Genomic DNA, 22,845 nt, shown 5'->3' on the forward strand with positions numbered 1-22,845 from the left:
TACAGGATTTTTTTCTTATGGAGTGCCTTTTTAAAAAAAGATTTATTTAGGGGAGGCCAGCTCTGTGGCACAGCGAGTTAAAGCCCTGGCCTGAAGCACCGGCATCCCATATGGGTGCTGGTTCTAGTCCCGGCTGCTCCACTTCCATTCCAGCTCTCTGCCGTGGCCTGGGAAAGCAGTGGAAGATGGCCCAAGTGCTTGGGCCCCTGCACCCATGTGGGAGACCAGGAAGAAGCTCCTGGCCCCTGCTTTCGGATCAGCGCAGCTCCGGCTGTTGAGGCCATCTGGGGTGTGAACCAGCAGATGGAAGACCTCTCTCTCTGTCTACCTCTCTCTGTAACTCTTTCAAATAAATAAAATAAATTTACAAAAAAAGAGATTTATTTAGGGGCCAGTGTTGTGACATAGTGGGTAAAGCTGTCGCCTACAGTACTGCCATCCCATATGGGTGCCGGTTCAAGTCCGCTGTTCCACTTTGATCCAACTCTCTACTATGGCCTGGGAAAACAGTAGAGGATGGCCCGAGTCCTTGGGCCCCTGTCCCCTTGTGAGAGACCCTGAAGAAGCTCCTGGCTGCTGGCTTCGGATTGTCGCAGCTCCGGCTGTTGCAGCCAACTGGGGAGTGAACCAACGGATGGAAGACCTCTTTCTCTCTCTCTGCCTCTCTGCCTCTCTCTGTGTAACTCTGCCTTTCAAATAAACAAATCTTTTTTTTTTTTTTAAAGTTTATTTATTTATTTGAAAGGCAGGGTTCCAGAAGGAGGGAAAGACAGAGAGATTTTCTGTATGCTGGTTCATTTCCCAAATGGTTACAATGGTCTGGGTTGGTCCAGACCAAAGCCAGGAGCCTAAAACTCCATCCAGGTCTCCCATGTGGGTAGCAGGAGCCTGAGCTCTCGAGCCATCTCCTGCTACTTTCTAAGGCATGTTAGCAAGGTGCTGGATGAGAAGTGAAGCAGCTGGTGCTCATATGGTATGCTGGCGTCACAGGAGGCAGCTTAACCTGGTGCACCACAATGTAGGCCCCAGAACAGGATATTAAATAGGAAACTATGTCATGATTCGAACATTAAATGGGAAACTATGTAATGATTCTAACGATTACTAACCAAACACTCGGGGAAATTCATTTAAACCTTGTAAGGTACATTTTCTTCATGTACATTTTAATCAGCAAAATGCAGATTCCATCAATTCTTAATAGTCAGTAGTGAGTGCTCTTGACATATGGCCTGTGAGCTTTACTGTAGTGTCTTTGGGGGTTTGTAATATTTAGAAATAATGAAAGCATTGTAAAAATCTTGATTCTGGATTTGTGGTATAGTGGATAAAGACACTGCCTGAGATGCTAGCATCCCTTATGGGTGCTGGTTCAAGTCCAGGCTGCTCCACTTCTGACCTAGTTCCCTGGTAATATGCCTAGGAAAGCACTGAAAGATGGTCCAAGCCCTTGGGCTCTTGTATCCGTGTGGGAGACCCAGAAGAAGCTACTGGCTCCTGGATTTGGACTGGCCCAACTCTAGCCACTATATCCATTTCAGAAGTGAGCCAGTGAATGGAATACCTCTTTCGCTCTGTCTCTCTCTCTCCCTCTCTATAACTCTGCCTTTCAAATAAATACATAAATAAATATTTTTTTTAAAAAAATCTTGATTCTAAAACATTTTTAATTTAGTTTTTTTTTTTAAATGTTCTTTCCCTCTCCCTTGCTCTATGCAGAATGAACATTACTTCTCGGTATTCTTTGATTCTAGGTAGTATAGTTGTCTACTGGCTTGATCATGCCCATCCAAATAAGGGAAGACCCCAATCCCTGTATAATACTCCAAGAGTCTTTATGGAGGGATATGTTCCCAAGCTCAGAAAAAATTTCTTTTTTTCTTTTTTTTTTAAGATTTACTTATTTTTTGGAAAGGCATAGTTACAGAGAAGGAGAGAGAGAGAGAGAGAGAGAGTGAGAGAAAGATCTTCCATTCACTGGTTCATTCCCCAAATGGCTGTAATGGCTGGAACAGGGCCAGGCCAAAGCCAGGAGCCAGGAGCTTCTTCTGGGTCCCATACATGGATGTAGGGGCTCAAGGACTTGGGACGTTTTCATCTGCTTTCCCAGGAACATTAGCAGGGAGCTGGATCTAAAGTGGAGCAGTTGGGACTTGAACTGGCACCCATATGGGATGGCAGCACTACAGATGACAGCTTAACCCACTGTGCCACTGTGCTGGTCCTTCAAAAATGATTCCATCATCTTCAGTCTTCCTTGATATCCACCCTGTTATTTATCATTTCTTGCATATTCTGCTTCTGCACATCTTATGCCAGTAAAACATTTTGGAGAAGAAACATCAATGTTGCCAATGTCCAATCCATACCAGTGGTGTATCTGCATGTCCTCCTAGAGCTAGCTGCCTCTGGCCCCCAGAGTGACACTGCCTTGTAACAGTTCCTTCCTTATCAACTCTGAGGACTAGACATTTGGACTGTCTTCCACTGCTTTCCCAGGCACATTAGCAGGGTGCTGGATCAGAAGTGGAGGAGCTGTGATTTGAATCAGTGTCTGTATGGGATGCCAGCACTACAGGCAGAATCTTAACGCACTATGCCACAGCACTAGCCCCATCCATGAACTTTTTGAAGAGCTCTCATATTGTCTGTATTGGCAACAAGCCGTCAAAAGAACCAGTTTTAGGACATGGCCATATGCGATATAAAAGATACTTTAGGGAAGGTGCCTTGGGGTTAACAACTCATTAAGACTGCAAATTTAAAAGGTGCTGAAACTTGAAAACAATTTGCCATTGCTGGTCAGTGGTGCAGATGGCTGAAGTCAGAGTTATAAGAGATAATTCTAGTTGAGACATGTCAGATAGATACATATTCACTAAGAAAGGAGTTACCTTCATATGACTTTTACACTTTCCATTATAGCTGTGCTGCATTTGTACAAAGATGCCATGTAAAATAATAGGGTATTTTCTAAAGGTATTCAATAAGAAACCATGGAATTAATCTAAATTCTATAAAGGAGAACTCTTTTGCATGTGAAATAAAATTTAAATTTTAATGCAGGCTTGTGTATTCATGTTATATTAATCCAAACAATGCTTGATCATAATGTGTTGGTGATCTTGTCCCACAAATCTGTTCTATCAAACAAAACACCAGATGCAATGCCTAGAATGGTGACTCGATAAAATGAAACTCATTGGATAGAAAATAAAATGGAATGCTCTAAATAAATGTCATTAGCAGCAGGATGATGGAAAAATTACTCTGATAATATCTCAGACCCTCACTCAGTTGATGTTTTTAAGATATATATTTGATGATGATAATAGAGAAAACACTTGAGAGAAAATTTGCTCCAGTGTCTAGAAGGCATTTTCTATTGACTTGGTTCACAGTGTTCTTGAGGTATCATTTACAAATACCAAGGGGAACACTAGTAATAAACAGCATGTGGTGTGCCCCAAGTGCAGGAAGAAGTACCAGTGGGCTTGGGAAGGAAAGAGTGGCAAAGGAAAACTGCTTTTCCAAATACTGACCTAGAAAGAGAATATCTATTTAATAGTATGATTTTGTGTCTGAAGTTTTGCCTTGCATGTTTTCATGGTCAAAGTATCATGATTTAATAAACAATTGTCCATTTTATGTGCTCCAAGAACATATGCTCAGAAGTCCAATGTAGTCTTACAACTAGTTCAAGTGAAAAAGTCATCAATTAACTCTGTGGAAGTTCTCCAACCAATTGAATTAACTAAATTGATTGACTAAGTGACTGAATTAGGTCAGGATTTTAGTCAAAATGGTAGACTTTTTACTGAGTGTGAACATGAAAACCTCCAGTTGGAAAAAGAGACTGAAATTAGGATAGCACTTCTTAGTGTCAGCAAACAGGAAGGCCATCTTAAGACAGTTGTATCCTCAAGTTACAGTGGCACTGTCTTTTCCCACAGTCTTTCAGTGGACTGCCCACAGACATGCTGCAGTGAGATTCTGAAAAAGCCTGTTGAAACCTGAATAAAATGAGGCCATTAGATTCTTCAGAGTTTGGATAAAAAATACTATGAGAATGTCCCAAACTGGCCATTTCCTCTTTATTCCGTGCACAGATTTTCCTTTTTCTAAAGGCATAGATTCAACAAGAGTGTCTCAAAAAGAAAAGACTGAAAGGGATACACAAGCTTATTATGCCTCTGTGGCCTGTTATATAGTTCCTGCTTACTCAGTAGCAAAGTACTATTGGAATGAGAACCATAGTGATTTGCCTTCTGCCCTGTTCTCCATGAATGGCCATGCATTTATTTAGAACTTACTTTTCTCCAAAACAAGCTTTTATTTCAATCACATTTGGTACTTCATATTCTTTAATAGCTGGTATCCAATAATGGTTTGATGAATTTACCTGTAATTTTAAAATAAATGAATGGGTTATAGCAGTTTTTTGTTGTTGTTGTTGTTGTTATTAGCTATTTAATAAGATTCTCCTACAAAATTCAGAAAACCAGTTTGTGAGGGTAAATTCCATCCGTTAGAGCAAAAACAGATCGCAGGTAGCCCTGGAGCTGAGGCGCAGCCTTGATTTTCGGCAATATTTGCGAATCCACAGCTTTCTGATCCACCTTGTGCTGCTCTGTTATCTCGTATTTCTCTTTCTCCGTGTCGAAGACCTCGTCCTCCTGGTGTCTGGGCTTCCACAGCTGCTGCTTCCTGAGATAAGCATCAGTGAGGTGCGTTGGGATTTCACACCGCTGATGTCAATTTTCGTGGAGGTGGTGATGACAAATTTTTGGTGTGTTCTACACAGAGGAACTGATTGAGGGAAAGAGGTCCAGTCACAAGCAGCAAACCACTGCTCAGCTGCTTCAGGAAAACCGCCCTCTTGCCCCTGTGGCGCCCTGTGAGGATGACGAGGATGGTCCTGGGGTGATGCTGGCCCGCAGCTTCCTCACTGACTGACGGGCTTTTTGCCGTGGCTCAGCAGCTTCCGAGGGACATCTTTGGTGGGACAGTATCGGGCATTTTGTGAAGCTTGACCACCCTGGTGCCACCATTCTTGTCACCACCAACTGGTTTCGTGACAGAAACAAGAACCTTCTCTTCTCTTCAATCCTGGATTTGGGAGCCACGTGCTTCCTCTTGTGCAGGGCTTTCCCGGAATACCTGGCAGTCTGGGAGTGTCTGCCAGTCCCTTCAGCAGGGCAGGGCTTCGGCTGCGGTGGGGCCTCCCCTTCTAGGGCCTCTCATCCTTGAGGTTCTTCTTTCTAGCTTTGCCGCTGGCATTACCTGCCTTCTTGGCTGGAGGATTCTTCTTCGTGTCTGGCTTTGGAGCTGGAGCTTTTTCACCTGCCACCTTGCAAGATGGCAAAGAGAACTAAGGGCCTGGCTTCCAGTCTATAAGCAATCACAGGAAAATTAAGCATAGTTTCTTATTTCTTCTCTATGTTACGAAGTTTACCAGACATTTCAAGCCTGACCCCAGATCCTAACTGCTCCAGGCCAAGTTGATCTTTCTCTTCTTTGAAACCTTTTAGTACTTGCATATCCTTGCCATTTGGTACTCAAATTGTATAATAATGATATTATTATTATTATTATTATAGCCATCACTGAACAGTCAGTGTGCGCTTGGCACCACCTGAAGCACAGTGTATGTTATTCATTTTTTTTTTTTTTTACATTTTATTTGTTTGAGAAGTAGAGTTACAGAGAGAGGGAGAGACAGAGAGAAAGATCTTCCATGTACTAGTTTACTCCCCAATGGCCACAACAGCCAGAGCTGGGCCCACCTGAAGCCAGGAGCCAGGAGGTTCTTCTGTGTGGGTGCAGGGACCAAGCACTTGGACCATCTTCTACTGCTTTCGCAGCCATAAGCGGAGAGCTGGATCAGAAGAGGAATAGCTGGAGCATGAAGCAGAGCCCATATGGGATGCTGCCCTAACACAGGTGGAGGCTTAGCCTACTAAGCCACAGCACCAGCCCCTCATTTCTTCTTCTTTTCCATTTTTTTTTAAAGATTTGTTTATTTATTTATTTGTAGGCAGAGTAGAGAGTTAGAGAGAGGGAGAGACAAAGAGAACACTTTTACATCTCCTGGATCACACCCCAGCTGGCTGCGAGGCCAGCACTGGCCTAGGCTGAAGCTGGAGCCAGGAGCTTCTTCTGGGTCTCCTATACGTGGATCATCTCCTAGTGCTTTTCCCAGGCTGTTAGCAGGAAGCTGGATCAGAAGTGGAGCTGCAGGGAGTCAAACTGGCAGCCATATGGAATGCCAGCACTATGGGCAGTGGCTTTACCCACTGTACCACAATGCTGGGCTGTGTTACCATTTCTAATTCTCATAACAACTAGTGAAGTAGATACAACTATCATTATATATCTGTACAATTTAGTATGAGAAAATCGAGGTTCCAGTAGGGTAAGCATCTTGCCCACCGTCACATAACTAGGAAAGAACAGAACAAAAATAGCTTACCTACCCTCTTAACACTTACCTACCCTCATAACACTTACCTACCCTCTTAACACTTACCTACCCTCTTAGCACTTACTTATCCTCTTAGTACTTACCTACCTTCTTAGTACTTACCTACCCTCTTAGCACTTACCTACCTTCTTAGTACTTACTACCCTCTTAGCTGTATTGCCCTTTTCTCGGGGACTAGCCTCTGATATTTTTTCATAAATGCCTGTCTTGTCTTCCTGATTAGATATTTAGTTTAATTCACAGTTTATCTGCACAGTGCACTTGACTGAACTATTCACACCATAGGACACAAGTGCATATTGGTTTATTAATTATGTATAATCTTTGCTACTATTCTATATTTTTTGCTCTTTTGATGGTTCCTAAAGTTCAGATTCTGAAAGAATAGTATGCTTGAGTTCAAGAGCTGAAGTATAGTGGTGGTGTTAGTTTTATGCTGGAGTAACTGTAATGACAAAATGATTCATGGTTTAATTGCTGAATTTTTGACATGATGTTTGTTTACATTAGATAGGAATAGCTTGAGTTAATGTATTTCAGTGTTGTCCCTAAAGGAATCTTCTAGTTTATCATCATGCTACTGGCCAAATGCAAATGCTTCTTTTCTTTTTTTTCCTAATTGTGCTATTTGTTTATATAGATGAGTCAAATCTAGCTGATTTGCTGACATGGTATAAATTTATACTTGTTGAAAGCACTGGTCTAACACAATAAAATAAGTCTTTCTTGAAATCTGTGTTTCTGTTATTGATTAGTAGCCAAAAATACTCAAACAGCATTTTAGAGGCAAATAGTATTGCCAATCAATTTAAAAGTCTACCGATTTCCACAATAACATTTGTGCTTTGTGAAATTGCTGGATTTTTTAATTTCTTTTTTCCATAGCTAGTGGAAAACTAAAGTAAAATTACTCTAAAGTTAAACTTATGAGGTGGGTGTGGATCATTGGAATAAGCTGCCACTTGGCACATGCATGTGCTATATCTGAGCACCAGGGATCAAGTCTCACCTTTGCTTCTGATCCAGCTTCCTGCTAAGGCATCCTGAGAGGCGATAGATGATAATTCAAGTACTTGAATCCCTGCTACCCACGAGGGAGACCTGGATGGCATTTCTGGCTCTTGGCTTTGGTCCGGCCCAGCCCTGGTTGTTGTGGACATTTGTAGGTATATGTTTGTGGCAGAGAGTGTGAAGCAGTTAATGAAGACCACACACTGTCTCTCCGTGCTCCTCCCTATGTTGCCTTGCCTTTCAGGAAAAAAAAACAAACAAACAAACAAACAAAAAAAAAAAACAAAAAAAACCAAAAACACAACCACCACCACCAACAACCAAAATCTTTCTTCTTTCTTCTTCTTATTTTTTTTTAAAGATTTATTTATTTTAAAGGCAGAGTTATAGAGAGACAGAAAAAGATGGAGATGGAGAGGCAGAGACAGAGAGAGAAATATTCCATCTGCTGGTTCACTCCACAAATGGGCACAATGGCTAGAGCTGGGAAAATCTGAAGCCAGGGGCCAGATTTTTCTGGGTTTCCCTTGTGGCTGCAGGGACCCAAGCACTAGAGACATCTTCCTCTGCTTTCTGAGGCACATTAGCAGGGAGTTGAATTGGAAGCAGAGCAGATGGGACTCGAATTAGCACCCATGTGGGATGTGCCACATGCAGCAGGTTTACCTACTTTGTCACAATGCTGCCCCCACAAACCTTTGTTCTTTATAAAAAGTAAATGAATCCTAAAATGAAACTCATTACCTTGGATTCAAAACATAGTCTCTTTATTTTCTCCCTGTACTAACTGGGTTACTGTCCGTCCAAGCCAGCCACCTGGGAACCATCTTCAATATTTACCATCTTTTCTCTCTGGGTATATGGAGTCACCCATTTCTGCTCTTTCCACTCTCTGAGCGTCTCCTCTGTCCCCCATGCCACTGCTCCTGCTGAGATGTGTCATTACTCATCTGAGCTACTGCAGTGACCTCTCAGCTGACCTCACTCTGACCCCTCCATTCCATTGCCTCCATTCCATTTTCTATACTTGGTTAAACTCAAATATGTTACAGTGCTCTCATTTAAAATGTCACTCACATGGCCTAAGGGTGACAGTGACTTCATGGCAGAGCAGAAATAGGCATCTTTTATTTGACTTCTGCTTATTTGAATCACTTGCCATGCCTTCCGTTGTGGCCCCCACTGCTAGGTCCTCCATCCTCCCACATTACTTGACAGGTCTTTCTTTACCACTGCCTTTCTGCGGAATCCTCTCAGGTTTTTATCTATGCCATGCTCTCTAAAAGAATGTCCTTCCCTGCATCTGTCTTTACCCTTACAGACAACATCCACTAGAATCCAGTGCTGTTCTCCAAGTGCCATTCTACCTTCTGTCTACTTTTCTTAAGTCTTTTAATACATGCCATTATAATTATTTACTTACTATTTTATCTTCTCTACTAATCAGCATATTTCAAAGATAGTGGTCTGTATCTTATTGTTTCTCTTTTACCTAAGATAGACTCTGGTAAAAGAAAAAAAATTTCAGTCAACAATGAACACCTGGATAGGTTGATGTGTGAATGGATGTGTCTATTTCTTCTTAACATGCTAGTATTTTCCCTACAAGTCACTTTTTCTATAAAACAACTACATATTTTTACCACAAACATTCAAACAAAACTGCAAAACTTCCTAAAACAGCATAATAATCTCACATACCCAGCTATGATTCCTATTCTTCTCAATGCAAACATTTCTTAAGGACAATCTTGAGTATTATGTTTCTATGTATACAATTCTATGTATTTTACATAGAATTAATGTTTCTATAGTATACAATTCTGTGTATTTTACATAGAATTGAGGTGCTAATTATGCTTTTATGTTCACTTTTACCTGAAGTATTAAATAATTTATTGTATTGCAGTCATTATTATAAATTATAATGCCTATTGCGTTGGCATCATGATATTTTAATTAAAACACGTATATAAAATTTGGTAAATAAGAGCAAATTTCTTTTGCTATAATCAGTAGAAAAGCTAATTAGATTCAAGCATGTATTTTAAAATGTTTCAAAACATCGTAATTTCTGAATTAATGAGAGTAAAATATTTTTGGCTAATTTTTTGAGCTAAAATAGAAATGTTTTTACACATCTATCCTTTGAGATTACAGGTAAATTTGAGGTGTGGCATACTTTCTAAACTACATTGCAGTCATTGTCTTCATTTTCTTCTTTCAGAAGGCACATTGTTCACTCTTACTGTCTGTTGTGTAACATGTGCAGACACATACAGGTTAAAGAAATACCAATTAAATAGTCAGTCCATTTTCCAGTTTAGTAAGCCAGAACCAAATGATGGTTGCATTACATTAGATGTGATCCAGATGTGGTATTTTTCAAATCTAGATAAGTTTGAAATATAAATGCATGATCATGCTCACAAAAGCATGTTTGATTTACTAGCTAATGTTTTACAGAAGATCTTTTTTTTAAAAGATTTATTTATTTATTTTGAAATATAGAATTAAAGAAAGGCAGAGGCAGAGAGAGAGAGAGAGGTCTTCCATCTGCTGGTTCACTCTCCAGATGACTGCAATGGCCAAAGCTGTGCCGATCCACAGCTAGGAGCTAGAGCTTCTTCCAGGTCTCCCACATGGGTGCAGGGGCCCAAGGACTTGGGCCATCTTCCACTGCTCTCACAGGTCATGGCAGAGAGCTGAATCGGAAGTGGAGCAACCAGAACTCAAACTGGTGTCCATTTGGGATGCTGGCACAGCAGGTGGCAGCTTTACCTGGCACACCACAGCGCTGGCCCCAATAAATCATTTTTAAAACAGATTTATTTATGGTTGTGTGATGCTTTAAGGTCTTTTTTTTAAGTTAGCCTTAGAGAGGGAGAAACAGAAAGGGAGAGATCTTCCATCCACTGATTCACCCCTCAGATAGCTGCAATGGCCAGGTCTGGGCCAGGTGGAAGCCAGGATCCAGCTTCCACTGCTTTTCCCAGGTCATCAGCAGGGAGCAAGATTGAAGTGGCGCCTATATGGAATGCTGACTCACAGTGGGTGGCTTTAGCCACTAGGCCACAATACTGGCCAATTTAAGGCCTTGGCCAAATTTTGATCCAAACTTAAGATGCCTTAACCTATTAACATGGCCGTTATAAGAATAGAGTATGTAACTGTATCTTAATGAAATTAAAATTAATAAGTATTCTTTCACTTAGAAAAAAAAGAAAGAAAGAGGGAGAGGGAGAGGCGGGGAGAGAGAAAGACAGAGATCTTTCTTCCACGTGATGGTGCACTCCCCAAATAAGCTTAACAGCCAGGGGTAAGCCAAGCAAATCCAAGAGCTGAGAACTCCATCCAGGTCTCCCACATGGGTACAGGGGCTCAAATACTTGGGCCATCATCTGCTGCCTCCCGAGGTGCATTAGCAGGAAGCTGGAAGTGAAGCACAGGGTATTAAAGCCTCCAAACAGGCACTCCGAGGGTATTCCTAGTGATGGCTTAACCGCTTGCACCACAGTGCCTGCTCACCTCCAGGTAAACTGTTGATATATTTTATTCAAAAGAAAACTGAACTGGAGTGGACACAAACATCTGAATAAATGATTGTAACACTGGCTTTCCAACCATAAGGTACTAAGGCTGTATAAAGAGTTCTATATTGTACCTGAAGGGATTTAACATTAATAGATATATTTATTTCAAAAACAAATGCTATAAGATTAGATTTTGAATGTTTTCACCATCAGGAAATGGTTAAAGTTTGAGGCTATAGATGTACGTATCCTGATTAGATAATGCACAATACATCAGAACATCATATGGCTCACCATAATTAAGTACCATTTTTACATCTGTTAACCTCAATCTGAATGTGTAACTTTGATCAACACAGGTATGTGACCAATATGGGTATCCTTCATAGAACATAAGTAATAGTGACATTTAAATAAATGAAAGTTTTGGATTAAGTTTAGCAGTTCAACATTTCTTTTAAAAACAAAGAAACAAACACAATCTATAAGAAACTTACAGTAGGCAAACTTTAAATTGTGGCATTTCTTTAACATTAATGGTTGTATAAGAGGCTGATGGCTGGTGGTATATGCTGAAGGAGACAGTAAGGATATTTGATTTAAGTTCCTATGATATGCTTTCAAGAATCATGGAAATTAATGGCCATTATAGCAAGTTACAGATACATATGTTTTCAAAATTAATTTAGCAGTCATTAAATATTTTTTTCTCATTTATTTCTACATGTGTTCTTTAATATAAAGATGGGGCTGGGCCAGCGCTGGGCCTCATTTGGCTAATCCTCTGCCTGCGGTGCCAGCATCCCATATGGGCGCTGAGTTCTAGTCCCGGTTGCTCCTCTTCCAGTCCAGCTTTCTGCTGTGGCCTGGGAGGGCAGTGGAGGATGGTCCAAGTGCTTGGGCCCCTGCACCAGCATGGGAGACCAGGAGGAAACACCTGGCTCCTGGCTTTGGATCGGCGCAGCCCCGACCATGGCCACCATTTGTGGGGTGAACCAACGGAGGGAAGACCTTTCTCTCTCTCTCTCTTTCTCACTGTCTATAACTCTACCTGTCAAATAAATAAAATAAAATAAAAATATGGGGCTAAGGTGAATATTTAAAAATCTGAGAGCTGAAAATTAAAAAAAAAAATAAGATAAATGGTAAAGGTAATAAAAGTAATGGTAACTGTCTCTTCCTGTCATGAAAACTGATAGAAAATTCCCATTGTTCTTAAGTTTTCTTGTGCTTATAGTTATCATATATATTTGTTGGAAGGTAAAATTCTGTTAGTTTAACAAAGTAGCAAAAAAAGGTTGATGTTTAAAATATACTGCTGAGTTAGCAAAAGTTTACTTTAATCATTAATTATTTATTTCTTTGCTTAAAAAATATCATCATATTGAAGTACAAAAAGTTTTTTCCCAAGGGCAGTCTGCTTTCTTAAACAACAATACGTTCCAGTTCTTACTATTGGTAACATATATTTAGTTACAATATGTTCATATAGTAAACAAAAATTGATTTGTGTGATTGGAGGTAAAGTGAATATTTAATAAATTTGAGATAAAGAATATTTATCATCATGAGAAAGAAAGATTTGAAAATAATATGATTGGTAATATAAAATAAATCAAGATGAATACCAGGTAATATTGTATTGTTTCACTGTAATCAGCAATGGGAAAAAATCTGAATTTTAGGTAGCAACATGGAAAAATGATATATTGTTTTCTGTGCAAATAGCCAAATAGATTAAAAGTAAAACACTTTATTAAGTTTCTTGTACAGTTGCAGAATGTAAAGTATTATTAATCTCCTCTATCATTACTCAGTTTCTATAGCAACTTGTGAAATTTTATGCTTCAGAGAAATTCTCCAATGTTTATTTGTATTGTCAGTAAAAAAAAAAAAGAAAGAAAATAGATCTAAGGTTTGTAGAAATCAGGGTCTTTTAAAAGATATTTTTCAGTTACACATTTTGAATTAAAAAAAAAAATGGCGTTAAAGCCAACAAGATCCACAGAATGGATGCTGAAACTTATGGGTAACAAAGAGTATTTGCATAGTCTTAGTGTTTCCTTGAAGGCATTTATTAACTATGGAGTGAAACACAGAAGGCATCAACTAAACTAAATAATTAATATTAAGGTCACCAGTAATAAAACATAGCAGCACCTTTTACCCCTCGACATAATGCACTGAGAAGTGCATATCCCTTCTGGTATTTGGTTGTCAAAGTGCAAACCCTCAATCTAGTCATAAAAAAACTTCAGACAAACCCAAGCTGAAGGGCATTTTACAAAATGGCTGATTTGTATTCTTCCAAAGTGTCAGATCCCCTTACTCCCTGAGCCTGAGGACTAGGGGTACATGAGAACTAAATGCAAAGTGGGATCCTGAATCAGATCCCAGTCAGAATAAGGAAATTAGTGGAAAAAGTGGCAAAATCCCAGGTCTTGAATTCAATTAATAGTGTGGACCATTGTTACTTTCTCTTGATAATTATTCTGTGATTGTGTAAGATATGACTGTCAGGAAATGCTGGTTAAAGAGTGTACATGAAAAAGCTCTGTACTATTGCAAAAATTCTTCTGTAATTCTAAATTTGCTCTTTAAAAATTACATTAACACTATTGTTTAATATATATTTATATGGACAGGCACTTGTAAAGGTTTCACTTTTTATTAAATCTTAAATCAGTGATATCATACTTTCTATTTACTTATATTCACAGACTTAGTACTCCACTATATATAGTGTTCAACAAGTAAACAGTACAATGACCACTGCTTCACAGGAATATAGCTAAGGGCTGTAACCAATAATCAATCATAAGATGTCAATTTTACTTTTATACATTCAGGGTTTTTTCCCGCTTTGGTACTCTATATATTAGTGGCCACAAATCAGAAAAAACATATGATATTTGTATTTTGGGGTATGGCTTATTTCACTAAGCATAATGGTCTCCAGTTGCATCTGGGATTTTGCTGCAAAAAAAAAAAAAAAAGGGAAAGAAAACCCTTTAGTATGAGATTTCTATCTGAAACTCCAATTTCATGCTGATATATTTCTAAAGCACAAACCTAATGATAGGTGTTTTGTCATCAGGAAGTAAAGAAATCTGAGGGTTCTTAAGGCTCTGGATGCTTTCTAGTCTTTTGAATATCCTGATGCCCAAGAAAATGATAGTGAGGTAATGGGAAGACTTCTTGCTTGTTCTACCCCAGTTGCTCCTATAGTAAAGGTACTGATTTCACAGCCTAATTGTCTAGTTTCTAGTACTAATTAATTATACTGATTATAGGATAGTATTTCTTCTCAAACCCTATAAGCAGTATGTTTCCCCTTTCTTGGTGCACAGCATATAATTACTAATTTTATATTAATTTCTGTATGCCTGTATTTGACTCAAGGATATCCTGTTGTGGTAGAATAAATCTGTAGGTTGTAAATAACTTTAAAATGTCTACATATTGACCATGTTTCAACTCTTTGAATCACTCATTTAAGCTTGAAATAACTAGCAGCTTTCTCTATTTTAATGTTCCACATATCATATAGTGTATTCTGCATGAAAACACCAACAAGGTACTGAATTGACAAACCAAGTGTGGACCTAGACAGGAGCAAATGGAACCCAGGGTTGAGACAGAGTAAATAGAACTGATAGACATGCTCTAGATAATCAGTCTGGACATAGCATGCAAAATGCTTCACAGCTCTCATTGTTCCTAAGAGCCATCTTATTACTCAAGGACCTGGTGTGGTCCTTTGCTCTAGCGGTTAAAACACATTATGATACACACATTCCATGTTGGTCACCTTGGTTTGATACCTAGCTCCAGACTGTAACTCCAGCTTCCTGCTAATACAAACCCTGAGAAGCAGGAGTGTTAGGTTAGGTAACTGGGCACCTGCCACCTAGGTTGGGAGACCTAGATTGAATTCCTAGGTCCCTGCTTCAGCCCTGCCAAGCTGTTGTGGGCATTTGGGGAGAGTGCCACTGAATAGGAGCTGTCCCTATCTCTTTCTCTGTCATCTCCAAAACAAATATTGTTGTAAACCCTGGTAACTTTTAATGTATGATGATACTTCAAAAATGCACTAAAAACAATTAAAATATGTTTATTTTGGTAAAAAAAATGAAATCTATACATGAATGTGTTTTCAAAAAGGTTGTTGAAATGCATGTTATGAAAAAAAGCCATGCATAGACTTCAGAAATTTTTCTGCATAAAAATAAATTTATTTTTAGTTTCATTTTTCCATGAATCTTTTGAAGTCCCCTTGTATCTCAGTGAACTTCACCTTGGTTGCCTCCCTTATATAACATTCTTTCCTGCTTCTTACAAATTAGCAAAATAGCCGTCAGCTCCACTAATGTATTTGCAGAATGCTGTTTGTTCCACAATAATTGATACACTGAAAGACACTAAAAATATCTGTCTTTTTCTATGAATATGTGTAACCAATATTATGTCCTTTTAATAACTTGCAGCGCTTTATTCACCCAATGCTATTTGTAACACTTTAGGAAATGTTAATAGAAGCAGCCCTCTGTTATTTTACTTCTCTGAAGATAGCAATTATGAAATTGTCCCTGAAGAATACCAAACCATACTTGTAACATGCAATTAAGATGCATCATCAGAAAAGGAAAAGTGCAGTTCACTTGACTGAGTTAAATCTCTCAAAATGAAAGAACGTGTCTTAATTCTTTTTGGATTCCTTTATAGCTTATATTCATAATTTTTTGTCTTTACAATAGAAGTACACATTCATAAAGGATTAAAACATCCCAGTTGCTTTGGAGAATGAAGGACCATAGTGTAAAAAAGCAAATGGAATTAAGCACACAAAACTAACAATGTTTTTCTTTAGCAATTTAGAAGAAAAAGAGGTCATTACTCACTGACTTTCTCTTTTATATACCTGCATCATGCACCCACATGTTCTTTAAACCTGGAGTCTGCAAGGTTGTTAAATAATAGGCACAGACACATAATAAAACCATTGTCTTAATCCCTGGAACTTGCGATTACTATGTATGTTCTACCTTGCCTGACCAAGAATGTGGGAAAGTAGTTTTCAAATGTTGTATATCCATGTATTGTTGTTTCAAAATATGCATTTTCATGAACCTTTTGAAGACCCTTCATATACATTTCAAAAAAAATTGCATCAAAATGAACTTAGCTTTTAATTCCATTTTAAATTCCATTTTAAAGCACCCTTGTGTAGGTGTGTGTGTGAGTGTATACTCACACACATGAATATAAATGTCTGGAGAATTAATAATGTGCTTCATCTTTTTGTCTTTTCAAAGAAATTACATTAGCCCTAAGTGACCCAAGGCACATATTTTCCTAATTAGAAAATTCTGTTCAGAAATAATGTAGACAGGGATAAAAAGGTGTCAGTTTCTATCATATAAATTAAAATTTAGAATCAAGAACCATTTTTTAAATATCTCTGGTTCAGTCATTTATTTCCACAGAAGAGATAGGCATATATTAGCATGCCCATTTCAAATACTGGAGAGAGTATGGGAGAACTGGAACTTTCACAGTCTGTTCACAGCAAGATAAGATACTGTAAGCACTTAGGTAGATTCTCACAAGAATTATATATATACTTTATATATATATATATATATATATATATATCCTATCACCTAGCCATTTAATTCCTAGTAATTTTTTAAAAGATTTTATTTATTTATTTATTTGAGAGAGAGAGTTAAGACAGAGAGAGGAAGAGACAGAGAAAAATGTCTTCCATCTGCTGGTTCCCTCCCCAAATGGCCAAAGCAGCCTGAGCTGGGCCAATCTGAAGCCAGGAGCCAGGAGCTTCTTCCAGGTATCCTAACCACTACTACTACTGTTACTACTGCTTTCCCATGCCATCAGCAGGGAGTTGGATTGTAGGTGGAGCAACTGGGACAAGAACTGGTGCTACAGGCAGAGGCTTAGCCTACTATGCCAAAGTGCCAGACCCCTCTGTATTTTTTTTTTCAAAAAGAATAAAAGCATACTTCACTACATTTATTTATTCGCTCCAATTGTATGCCAAGAAATATGCTAAAAGCTGAGAGACTCATCTAACTGTGTTTTTACTTATTTTTAAATTTTTAATTTTAAAATTATTTGCGTATTTGAAAAGGAGAGAGAAAAAGAGCTAGTGCTAGCTCTGTTTCTTTCATCCACTGACTCACTCCTTGAATGCCTGCAGTGGTTGGAGCTGAGCCAAGCCAAATCCAGGAGCCCAGAGCTCATTCTGGGTCTCCCACATAGCAGGCAGGGGACCCAAGTATTTGGGACATTACCTGCTGCTTCCAAGTGTGCACATTAGCAAGAAACTAGAATCAAAAGCACAGTTTGAATTTGAACTGAGGCACTCAGATGTAGGATGCAGCTGCCCCAAGAGGCATCTTAACTGCTGCCCTAAATGTTTGCCCCTGGTTAGTTTTATTTAATGTTCGTTAGAGGTGTAGGCATCATTGTGCAACAAGCTAAGGCAGCATTGCTTGGGGCATCTTCTGCCTGTGTCCGAGTGCAGGTTTGCTTTATAGCTCCTCCGTACTTCATCCAGCTTTCTGCTAATGCACATCTGGAGAGGCAGCAGATTATGACCTATAGGCTTAGATTCCTGCCAGCCAGGTGGGAAACCTGGAAGGAGTTCTGAGTTCTTGACTTTGGCCTGGCTCAGCCTCAGTGATAAACAGGCATTTGGGGAATGAACCAGCAAATGAATTCTCTCTCTCTCTCTCCCTCCCTCTCTCTTCCTCCCTCTCCCCCCCCCCCCCCCCGTCTCTCCCTCTCATCCTCTCTCTTTCTCTCTGTGTGTCTTTCAAATATGAAAAAAACAAGGAAAAAATTTTAGAATGTTAATTAGATCTTTTAATTGTAAGACAATAACTAAAACATCCATTAACAAGTGAATGCACAAAAAGATATGGTACTTTATATCCATACAATAGAATAAATCTGAGCAATTAAAAAGAATAAACTATTGAAATATATAATAACCGATTAGTCTCAAAAGAATTACACTAAGAAAAGCTAGACAAAAGGCTGTAGACTGTATTAGCCTGACCATATTCAATTCCAGAAAATGCTAACTGAAATAGAGTATTAGCCTGGTTATCAGTAATTGCCTGGTAATAGAATGGGTAGAGGAGTAGAAATACTACAAAGATGGGGCCTGTGTTGTGGCATACTGGGTAAAGCTGCTACCTGCAATGCTGATTTCCCATATGGGTGCTAGCTCAAGTTCCAGCTAGCACTTCCAATTCAGCTCTGTGCTAATATGCCCAGGAAACAGTAGAAGATGGCCCAAATACTTAGGGTCCTGCAACAACATGAGTGACCCAAAAGAAGCTCCTGGCTCCAGGCTTTGGAGTGGCCCAGTTGCAATTGTTGTGGCCATTTGGGAAGTGACCCAGCAGATGGAAGATTTCTCTCTTTGCCTCTTCCCTTCTCTCTGTATAACTCTGCCTTTCAACCTTTCAAATAAGGAAATAAATCAGAGAAAGAGAAAGAGAGAAAGAAAGAGAGAAAGAAAGAGAGAGAAAGAAGAAAAGGAAGGAAATACAGAGGCAGAAAACATTTGTAAAATGATGTGTTTGTTCATTATCTTGACTGGGAAGATAATTTCAGGGGCATATACATTTATAAAATCCTATGAAATTGTACATTTTGAATATTTGCTTTTTACTGAATGTTAACTGTATTTCAAGTAGCTGCTTTCAAAAGTCCAGAGAGATGCACAGTTAATTACCAAAAAAGCAATGAAGAGAAACCAGTCTCTGCCTTTTTTGCACCATTTGTTCTACTCTGCATGGTCTAGATTTTAAATTAAATGATCCTGCCAAATATGTGTTTTGAGTGGATTGAATTTTTAAATATTACTAGAAAGGAGAACCATCTTCGTTATACAGACTCCAAAACACAGCAAAATTGACCCTCTTTCCTATATAGTGAGTTGCTACATAATGGTGACTTTATCAGATGCTGAGCTTATAAGCTTTTGCAGAATGGGGTGAAGGAACACAATGTCTGTATTTCTGGTTTAGTAGTTTTTTGCCTGATTAATTCCCTCTAGCCTTTTTGATCATTTAGATTGCCAATAGTTCAGGTGTTTGACCTGACAAGGTATGCATTTATTAGGGGACTTTCATAAATGTGACTATTTTTATAATGAGATACACACAGTTGAGATATAGCTGCACTAAAGAAGTTCATTGTAAATGGAATTTATCAGTTTAAGAAACGCATAATCAAAAACAAGGTATCAAGACTTTGTACAACCTGCATAGCTATTCAAAGACATCATCTGAAACTGAGAGGGCGTACTCCAAATATCCAGGTAATGTTTTAATTAATATTTATTTTTACTTACTTGAAAGGCAGAGAAAGACTGAGACAAACAGAGATCTTCTGTCTGCAGAATCACTTCTCAAATGCTTGCAATGTTTAGGGCTAGGGCAGGCTGAAGCCAGAAACCTGGAACTCAACTGGGGTCTCTCCCTGGGCAGCAAGGATCCAAGTTCTTGAGACTCCACCTGCTGCCTCTCAGGGTGCACAGCAGCAGGAAAATGAACAGCAAGCAAAACTAGGACTAGAGCCCAGACACTGGCCGGCGCCGCGGCTCACTAGGCTAATCCTCCGTCTTGTGGTGCCGGCCGGGTTCTAGTCCCGGTCGGGGCGCCGGGTTCTAGTTCTGGTTGCTCCTCTTCCAGGCCAGCTCTCTGCTGTGGCCCGGGAGTGCAATGGATGATGGCCCAAGTCCTTGGGCCCTGCACCCCATGGGAGACCAGGAGAAGCACCTGGCTCCTGCCATCAGATCAGCGCGGTGCCATTGGAGGTTGAACCAACGGCAAAGGAAGACCTTTCTCTCTCTCTCTCTCTCTCTGTCTACATCCACTCTGCCTGTCAAAAAAAACAACAAACCACCCAGACACTCTAATAGTGGATGCAGGCAAGAGGCATCTTAAACACTGTGCCGGATTCCTGCCCTCCAGGTAATGTTTTAGAGTCTGTTATATTAACTAGTGAGAAAGTAGTAAATCTACTGAATCTAGCACATGAAATTAGCATAATAATTAAAGGATGACCTTACTGTAGGTCACAAAAATTGTTTAATCTCTTATTCATCTGTGCATATCAAGGAAGAAAGTAGCCCCTAGGGACACTAGTAAACTGGGATCTATCAAAGCATCTGTGCTACGTGAAAAGAACAGAGTTAATTATCTTTTTAGTTTATCACTTTTTTGATGCAGTGAAAGTTAACATGATTTATTTTTTCTCTTCAGAAGGCTTATATGTGAAAAAAACAAAAATTACATAAAAGTTTCTATCTGAAAGATAAATATCTCTGTCTTTTATTAAGAGTCATTGTTCTGCACAAAAGGTGATAGCATTAGGCTATTTTTATTTCAAAGACTGAAATATATCCTATAGCTTCAGCCATTTTTAGTAGTATTAGCTCCATCTCCTATTACGTCAACCTAAAGCTTTATCTCTGCTTTAGAGTGAATATCAAAGTGTGTTATTTGGTTTCTAAACTTGTAACAGAGCTTCTGGTTGAAGTGAGATGACTAAGTTCTCTATGCCCAGACAATGAAGGACATTGTACAAACCAAAATTAAGTACAGATAGTTTCCTGTTGAATCTTCCAAAAGTATAAAGGGATTTGCATTTGGATTCTAGAGCCAAAATTGGAAAAGGATGTTTTTACCTCAGTACAACATGGAAGAAAAAATCCCAGATAGAAAAAATTCCATCTCTCTCCTCCACAAAGACTCATGATAGCGTCTCTTAAGCTATAAATTTTCAAGAGTTCATTTCTACTCCAGAGATTTGGGATATTTTTTCTAGCTGGCTTATGCAAGTTTCTCTGAAGAGGGGAACATGGTTTTTAGTTTTTATTTAAAATTATTTACTGTTTTTAATGGAGAGGAGGAATGCCACTTCTGATTAGGAAATGGATGAGGCATTTTGTGCTGAATTTCAATATTGCTTTTAGCATCTACAGATAATTTAAATAATTGATTTGTGTATTATTTGTCATCTGTCTACCACAATAAGTTGTATGCCACATGAGGGTTGTTTGTCATTTGTATTCCTAGTGCCCAAGCATGGGGCCTGACTCATAATAGAAGTTCCCTAAATACTTGTGTATTAAAGAGTGAATTAATGAAATTAATGAACAAAATACACATTTTAGGATTTAAATAGTAGACTTCTTAGAGATCAATGCCAACAAAACTTTCAAATGTGTAGACCCAGAAAGTTGAGTCAGCCATTGAGAAAGAGACCCTGGGTACTTTCAGCTAAACAAATTAAGGAAAGTTAAAATGATACAATATTCTTAAAATTTTAACCTCAGAAATATATTTTGGGATAGGGAAAATATAGTATAAAAGTGAAGAGGTGGACATAGGAAACATAGGTACAGACTATGAATTTTGGATTATTTATAAATGAATTATATATTTTTGAGAATTCCAGATCAACTTTCCCCAGAACTCAGAATGAGTAGGCAGTCCCTTTTCTGTACCAGTGAGTCATATCTTCTAAAGGAGTACAAGTAATTGTGAAATTAGCCCATGCCAAAGCAAAGACACTCTGGCAAAAAAAAAAAAAAAAAAAAAATGACCTAAATGAAAGATCTCTGCGAGTGAGATCCCAGTGGAAAGAACAGGTCATCAAAGAAGGAGGTACCTTTCTCTGAAGGGAGGAGAAAACTTCCACTTTGACTATGACCTTGTCTAAATATGATCAGAGTCGGCGAACTCAAAAGGTTTCCATAGCCTTGGCAACTCATGACAAGAGTCTAGGGTGATTACTGAGGCCATAAACAAGCGTGTCAATTTGTTAAGTCAACAATAGGAGTCACTGTGCACTTACTCCTCATATAGGATCTCTGTCCTTAATGTGCTGTACTTTGTGATTTAATGCTATAACTAGTACTCAAACAGTATTTTTCACTTTGTGTTTCTGTGTGGGAACAAACTGTTGAAATCTTTACTTAATATATACCAAACTGATCTTCTGTATATAAAGAGAATTGAAAATGTATCTTGATGTGAATGGAAGGGGAGAGGGAGCGGGAGAGGGGAGGGTTGTAGGTGGGAGGGAAGTTATGTGAGGCGGAAGCTATTGTAATCCAAAAGCTGTACTTTGGAAATTTATATTCATTAAATAAAAGTTTTAAAAAAAAGAAATTAGCCCATGCCAAACAGATATTTAACAGCACACATAAACATACAATGTCAAACACATGTGCTTTAAATGTTCTGTCATTTTTCACCTATCCAAATAGGAAATCAAGACATAAGTGTTTATGGTAAATATTCTCATCTCAAACTGGGATAAGCCTGATATGGTCAGGGTTAGAATAGGCAGTTTCTTTCCACCTGGGATCATGGATAGGATGTCACTGTACCACAAACAGTGGAGACAACAGAGCTGAGATCTGAAGAGAAACCAATGTTGGAAAATCACAAAGAGCCCAAGAGAGGTTTACCTGAAAGAACCAGAAATCGTCTGAAAGCCCAGGAATCTAAAAGCCCGAGAGATGTGAAAACAAGTAGCAGAGTTAGAGAAGAGCAGGTGATTGTCTAGCCAAAAAAAAAAAAAAAAAAAATTTTGGAGACAGGAAAAGAGATTTTTTCGGAGGCAGGCATTTCAGTGAGCAAAAATATGAGATGAACAGTTTCCATCAGCAGCAGCTTGATAGAAAGACTAGCCTTGGGAAACTCTGTGAAGCAGACGACTGTTCTCATTAGTGTCTTCCCCCTCTGGCTCTCTCATCTGTGTCTGGAT

At 38.9% G+C, this 22,845-nt stretch overlaps 1 protein-coding gene and 1 pseudogene across 44 annotated transcripts in view; one reads left to right on the top strand and one right to left on the bottom strand.

Annotated features, from left to right (window-relative positions):
- NRXN1 (neurexin 1) overlaps positions 1-22,845 on the top strand; it is a 1,231,187-nt gene that overhangs the window by 402,696 nt on the left and 805,646 nt on the right. The window lies entirely within an intron of this gene.
- The window catches only part of LOC138848684 (large ribosomal subunit protein eL6-like), a 44,868-nt pseudogene continuing 26,516 nt past the window's right edge, over positions 4,494-22,845 (bottom strand).

Source organism: Oryctolagus cuniculus, chromosome 2 (assembly GCF_964237555.1).
Source record: "Oryctolagus cuniculus chromosome 2, mOryCun1.1, whole genome shotgun sequence".
Taxonomy (NCBI): domain Eukaryota; kingdom Metazoa; phylum Chordata; class Mammalia; order Lagomorpha; family Leporidae; genus Oryctolagus; species Oryctolagus cuniculus.